This window comes from Oculina patagonica, chromosome 7 (genome assembly GCF_052425735.1).
Source record: "Oculina patagonica isolate OP01 chromosome 7, crgOcupat, whole genome shotgun sequence".
In the NCBI taxonomy this organism is placed as follows: domain Eukaryota; kingdom Metazoa; phylum Cnidaria; class Anthozoa; order Scleractinia; family Oculinidae; genus Oculina; species Oculina patagonica.
In genome coordinates this window covers 20,332,354-20,339,717 of record NC_135764.1, presented here as the reverse complement: position 1 = coordinate 20,339,717, position 7,364 = coordinate 20,332,354, and positions in this window count along the sequence as shown.

Sequence of the window (7,364 nt, the reverse complement as noted above, 5' to 3'; positions counted from 1 at the left end):
CACAAAAACGTTTGGCACCCTGCGGTGTGTTTGAGACAAAGTGGCAAGGTCATCTACATTTCATTCCGACGTAGCCGAAAAACCAATTTTCTTTCGTGTATCAAACGAAATGGCGCGTTTCCTCGGTGGTCCGCATTATCTTCGCGAGATCACGCGAGACCAAAAGCATGGCGAGACACGTGATACCTTAAATTAAAACTATCCGTGACATTTTGTGAACAATTTGCGCACATGCTGTTATATTTCAGGATTTAAGGATAGATATCACGCCATGAGACTACGAAGTGGAAAAAATTATTTGCATTGTGACAAAACTGTTCTTAATTCGCTGTATTTCATAATAAACAGAATTTACGAGAATTTTTCACAACGGCCGAGAATCCGAGAAAAGACAAGGACTTTGCCTCGATTAAGCTCGACGACCGGCTCTAAAAAGTACATAAAAAATAATGTAGGAAATGTTCCCGATAACAGAAAGGAAATTTTATAAATGTTTAATCGGACAATAAGAAAACCAACAAATTATTTTCTAAAAAAAAACAGTGTCCGACTGACTGAAAAACTACAAGGATAAGCGATACCGTTGCGACAACGTTGTAATTAATGGTGCCGGCAGCTTAATTCTGAACTGACAATTTTGGGGGAATAATGGCTTTCCAGCCACATGTACAATTTAAATATCAAGAGGGGCTAGGTACAAAAGGGTGCATCAAATATCGCATCCTTGACAACGGTAATGATTTCACAAGCACGCAAAGCGCAAGTCAAAAAAATTGTTTTCAGCCGAAAATGGTTGACCTCAGTTGAACACATTCTTTTAAAACAATAGACCATTTGCATTATGACGTAAAAGCGCAAAGACTTCTGGTAGTTGTAGTTAAGTTCGCGGGAAATTTTGAATCGTCATCAAGCCTGCTTGCCCAAGAAAATCGTGATGGAGGTAAAGAAAATTGCTCTCACCGAAGACGTCCCTGTGGCTTCATTTAAAGCGCAAAATGCAACCTCTCAGTATAAAACCAAGTCCGTTTTATGCAAGAAATTGTATATTTTCTGGGTTGCGTTTTGTAGTGAAGTTTCAACGGGTGTTTCCTCCACTCGAGTCCGCGGGGTTATTTAATTAAATTCCTAAATTGGCTAAAACTTTTGCTTGCCAGGTATTTTCAAATAATATACGAAGACGCAATATTTTACCCTTTCTAAACATGGGGGAGTACACTACATGATGTCTACACTCGTAAAAATCTTTGAGGCTCACCTTTCAAGTATTACAAGTAATCGTTCATCAACAAGATTATGGAAATAAAATTATATTTGCTCGCACGGCCCTCGCTCGGATTGAAACCACAACTGCTACTCGACGAGTTGACATTTCCAGCACAAAAACAAGAAAACTTCTTTGTTAAAGAATATTGCAATTACAGTTCTAATTTGACGAAAACAGAAATACAATTTTAAGATAAAAAACAAATAAATCTGTATTCACCTGCACAGGATTGATCAGCTTGGAAATCCTCTATCATTGACCCTTCATGATTCATCGATGAAGCTCGATTGAACGAGGAAAATTATTTGACCCGTTTCTCTGTCTCACTGTAAAAATAAATTAAACTGACCGTCCCGCCGAGCAATCATGATATATGGTAAATTTTCTAAGCTTTTCAATGAAGAATTAATTCACCTGCGATCGATGAAAGCGATCGTTTGTTGAACGTCTGAAAATAGCTGATGAACAAAGTCAATGGCTTGCCTTGCTTTCACTTGATTCCACTCAAATTTAGTTTTATCCTAGACTCGTCCTTTCAAGCAATCTGTTTCCAGTGCGCGATGTTTTGAAGCTGTGATGTTAGGCTACAATTATTTTACGAAGAGAAGTTGTCGGCCGCGATGAATGAAATTCTACCAAGTCAACTCCGCACACAACGTACATATTAAACTTACTTGAACACGAACAACATTTGTCTGTCTTGGTTAAAACACAGAACTCAGACATTTTTCATTCCAAAGCTATGTTTTCTATATTTTTGACAGGTAACTGAAAAAATAAATATAAACAAATTTCGAAGCGACAAGAACGTGAACGTAGCAGCTCAACTTCAGATCAAAAAAAAGGTCCTGGATGTCCACCTTTACGCTTGGCTGCCCTTAGCCAATCATAAGGCAGAAATGGTTTTTTCCCGCGAACACAACTACAACTACCAGAAGTCTTTGCGCTTTTACGTCATAATGCAAATGGTCTATTATCGACAGTTTTAACTTACAATGATTGGGAAAGTGTTTTATTTGAATACTTTGACCAATTCAGCCAGCTAACGGGATCTCACCGTTAAATATTAGATACTTAACTTTAAAAGGACACAAAGAAATGAAAATAAATAAAGTAAATAATAAAAGTTGCCGTCTTCTCGCCTGAAAATATTTGCCTAGATTTCAAACATTTTCAGACAGATTTGTACCATTGCGGAGGACGTGGTCATAACTGACTGTATAGAGGATGCATTTTGAAAGAAAATTTCGTCCAAATTCATTCGTTTTTGATGTGGAAACCATGTGTTGATGTACTCTTTACAGATGTCAACATCTCACATGTGATTGGCGGCAACATAATCAACATTCCAAAAATTTGTTCTGCAGCATAGATGGGAAGGCGTTTTCCCTTCCCATCACCCCCTTGTTCAGCTCGCCCTTTTAACCTCGCGCAGTGTATGAAAGCGACTGGGAACTAGTCAGGTGAATTTCGTTGTCCCACGCTTGTATTAATATAAAATTACATCTTACATCTTAACTTATGGTGAAAAATGCAACTTATAGTTTTAATGTAAGATTACTTGAACAATTTTTGTTTGTTAGAACTGTTGTTTGCAAGGGCTGCTTTCATCCCATGTTTGTATCAAGTCCTTCAAGGTTCTACAGTTAGTCTCGAAATGCAACTACAATGCCAGTCAAACCATCATTAGTACGACTACAGGCCTAGGCAGACTATCGGAAAAGCCTCTCAATGTTCCTCACTCAGCCAAAGCACTGTTAATGAATCCCGTAATAGGACCTCCAATAAGTGGGTGATTGCTTTCCTCAAGTCACTAACGTTAACTTCGCCTGGCAAAATGGTTCTTAAAAGTTACGGGAATTTTGACTATAGCTCAATATTGTTCGATATTGTCTTGAAGTTATATCAACTTTTAGCCGAAAACTGGTTTGAATTTATGCCGAGAATTTAATAATCTAAAATTACGCGAAAAAACGTTCTGTAACTTTGTCCAACAGCTGTTGTTTGTTGTGAAATATTTTAGTTACCCAAACAAATACCTTGCAAAAGTGACAACGAGTCTTGAAATTAATATTACTAATACGTATAAATTTAGTTGTTAAGTGTAACTAGCAATAGTTCAGTATGATGTTCAGTAGGATTCATGTTCAAGTAGCCTGCTAGCGAAAGATCGTGTTTGTTGTCTTACCCTGTTTCTTTGTGCAGACACAGTTTCGTAAATCAGAGCCTTCCGTCGTCAGCTTTTTTTTTGGAACCTCTGAAAGGTGCTGTATCATGCTGTGATATATATAATAATGCGTATGTCATTTCCTCGTCTTTGTTCCTCTGACAAAGAACAGACGAGGAAGTAAGAGCGAATTTAGTCGAGACTGGCTCGTACACGGCGTACTCAAAGCTAAAGCTGTTCAGTTTTAAATATATGTCCAATCAGGAACATTTGTGGTTTAAAGTATTTACCGCAATGACATATTCCTATATTTTGTCTTGTTGTGGTGTCTTAATTTTTTGTGGAAAGAAACGTTCATTATATACCAAACAATTTGTTTTACAGCTCTATTAACCATTGACAAAGAACTTTTGGCATTTTCTTCACAATAAAAATATTTAAACGTACGACTGAAAACATTTTACATTCTTGAAAGCCTTCCATGGAAAAATCCAAGCAATGATGGACGAAAATGATAATGGCGCTTTTCCGCCTTAAAAAATTGTCAAATTTTGTTCCCTTTAAGTGTTATTATTTTTGTAGCATTACATGTAAATTTCCCATGAAAAGGAGGTTGTATTGGAAATGAGAGATGGTTCCCTTTTCGACAAAATCTTGAAGGCAAACTGACTTTAAGTCTCTGCTCTCGAATTTTTTTTTAGATACTCGTACTTTCTATGAAAATACATCCGTGATTTTTTTCTTTGCTTACTGTTAAACGCCACGAAATTATTCAACTAAGCATATGGACCTTTTAAAAATTAAAAATTGAGATTACTGAACCCTGCACATAGTAAAACATTCCATTTTCCGCAACCTTTGCTCTTGTCGGATTGTGACACACAGGAGTTTGCAACGAAATAGGACCCTGTTCTTAATATATTTGCATGACTGCTGAATCGAATATTTACACGATTTTACTTTGAAATACAATTGATGTCTTTTTCATTTGATCATATTTCAGTTTTAGCTCAACAAACTCGAGTGAGTGTTTTGAATTATTCTCAGTTCCAAGTGTTGCAAAAGTGCACGCACAAATAGAAGTAAAAATGAAAATAAACATATTTGATTATTGGTGTTGTATCAACTATTGAGTTCACGATATAACAGCTGAACTTATGAGTAAACTTTTCTGATAAAGTATCGTAACGAAGTCGGTGTGTAATACGTCAGTGTGGAATAAGTCGGTGTGTAACAAGGCAATGCTACTGTGTTAATAGATTAAATAAATTGAAAAAAAAAACAATTCAAAACTTACCGCTTTTTATATTTCTCTTCAAGCAACTGAATGATCAGTTAACCATGAAACAGTAAAAAAGAACTCTCTAACAAACTATATAATCGATCCTTTGAGAAATGGCTTCGTATGCTGTGTACAGAGTTCGGCACTTAAAAAGCTGCGAAAACACCAGTGTAACAAGTGTTTAAATGGAGTACTTCTGTTATTAATATCGTCACAGCTGGCTTCTTTTCCTTGGTTACGAAAACATCAACATCAAAGCAATACGGTAAGACAATATAGAGACGTCAAGATATAATGAATCGAAACCTCAATTGTGCGGTAAAGGAAGGACGCGTTTTTCCGGCGTAAAAATACTAAGGCGGGTGCTAAGGCAAGAAAGAGAATGGTTTATGTCACAAACAAGGGCAGTTACCTTGCAAAAGTGTTTACGAGTCTTGAAATTAACCGTGATTACCAATACATATGAACTTAGTTTTAAGTTGTACTAGCAATAGTTCAGTATGAAGTTGGGGGATTCATGTTAAAGTAGCGAAAGATCCCCCGGACAGCATGAAGTCTTTATTTTGCTATAATTTCCTGGCAAGAGAGACTGCTTTCATTCTAGTCCAATATCGCCTGTATTGTTGCTGTCTGTTTTGTGATTATATAACATCTATTGCGTAACGTGTTATGTCGATATTTCATTCTGTATCAAAAACCACAAGTCCTACAGCACGTGTTACTGGCTTGAATCAGCTCCACGAAACACGAAAACATTACAAATTTGTCGCAATTTCTTAAGAATTGACGCCACAAAAAGAGCCGTACTTCTAGATTAAATGCTCAAAGGCTAAACAAACAAGTTATTAGTGTAAACACATGAAACTTATGGAACACTAACGCTCTAACAACCTATATCTATATATAGTTGATGAGCTTAGAATTCATCCTCTTATTTCGGAATCTAATTAATTTCATTTACACAGTTTTAGTTGATACAGCAATATCAATGTTGGGGTTGTTCCATTTATATCTTGATATCTATGCGGTTTCCTTGTTGACGAAAATACCACGTCAAAAGCAATACGCTTAATCAATATGGAGAAGTCAAAAAAAAAAGCAAGACAAATGAATAGGCATTGTGATAATGGTATCAAAATGTATCAATATTAGATGGTAACTGTTTAGTATAAAAATTTGCGAAGACTCCAAAAAGGCAACTAATCGTCCTCATACACTCTCTGTTTCTCGTTTTCTAATTTGACGACAAGGTCCGGTCGTTGAGATTAGAATTGAACACACCAAACAATTGTAAAAATAATCCCACCCTCAAACCCAGAGGTCCTCAGACGTAAATATCCTTCTGATTAGAAGCCCTTCGAATATAGGCCCATAAGAACAGTATATTTTCTTCCAATTTTAATATGCTCGTATCTAAATGACCTAAATTGCAGTCCGGCTTCTTCTAAAGTTTTTTCGTTGAACGAAAGATTCAATACCTGGTGTGTTTGGTGTATAAAAAAATGCTGTGAGAGTGGTTCAGAGCAAACTTAAATTTTCAAAATATTAAGGTGGCTCTGTACTGCCCTGACACAATTTCTTTAAACTTTTCCAAAAGTTGTTTCAAGACATGCTGATTATTACTCAACAATAAAAAATGGGGGTCACTGGGCTCATTTTCGAGTTATTAGCACTGAAAGCTAAACTTAGGGGTGTTTTTAACAGGTCATACTGTTGCTATGGTAATTACTTATGTCAAGAAAACGATCACAACTTGTCGACCAGTGATTGAGCATTTTTTCATACCATAAGTGTAATAGGAACTGATAAAGAATTGTAGTAACGACCTATCAAAGTAAAAGGACTGGAAAATTCTGAAAACCGTTATCAGCCACCTTAACGAGCCTCTATCCAAGTCCTCAGTGTAACGAACCATATTTTTCGCCCCAGAAACAGTACAATATCTGGAAAAAACCCTCGAAATACAAAACTTTCGTTAGTCCTTTGTTGTAATTTGGTTATCTGTATTTGAGTACATTTTTTAAAGGAGCGGCAACCTTGGCCAAACGTCTACACTGAGACAGTCAACCAAATTTGTTGGTAAAGATTTGAAGCCAGACATTTTTCGATCTGCATGAGAAGTAAAAAATCTTTCCCCGTTAATGCAAAGCACTGGCAACGTGCCCAAACAATGTTAAAAAAAAACTGAGGTGGCCGTGCAAGAAGCGTCAGGCTCAGTCAAATCAAAAGTTGTTTGAAGAGAGGCAAGGTGTCCTTACCAGAATTTCTTATCTGAATGCCGTGTGGCAATATCATTGTTCGGAGTGTTCCATTTATATTTAGAAAGGTATACCGTTTCTCTGTTATCGAAATATACTACGTTTATACGTCAAAGCAATGCGAGAAATCAATATAGAAAAGTCTTAAAAAGAGACAAATCAATTGGCGTTAAGTCACCGGCACTAAATCAGGATCTATAGTGGAGCATTTGTATTTATCAGTTGATATGCCTGAGGATTATTCTAAACTAAAAACGAAACACTGTTCATTCGAATTTATTTACTTATCTACGTTAATTGTTCCTTACATGAATACATGTTCCACATGTTTATACACGTAAGATCAAATAGGATTCACTCACGCTCTGTTCCCATCGTGGCTCTGTTGCTCAG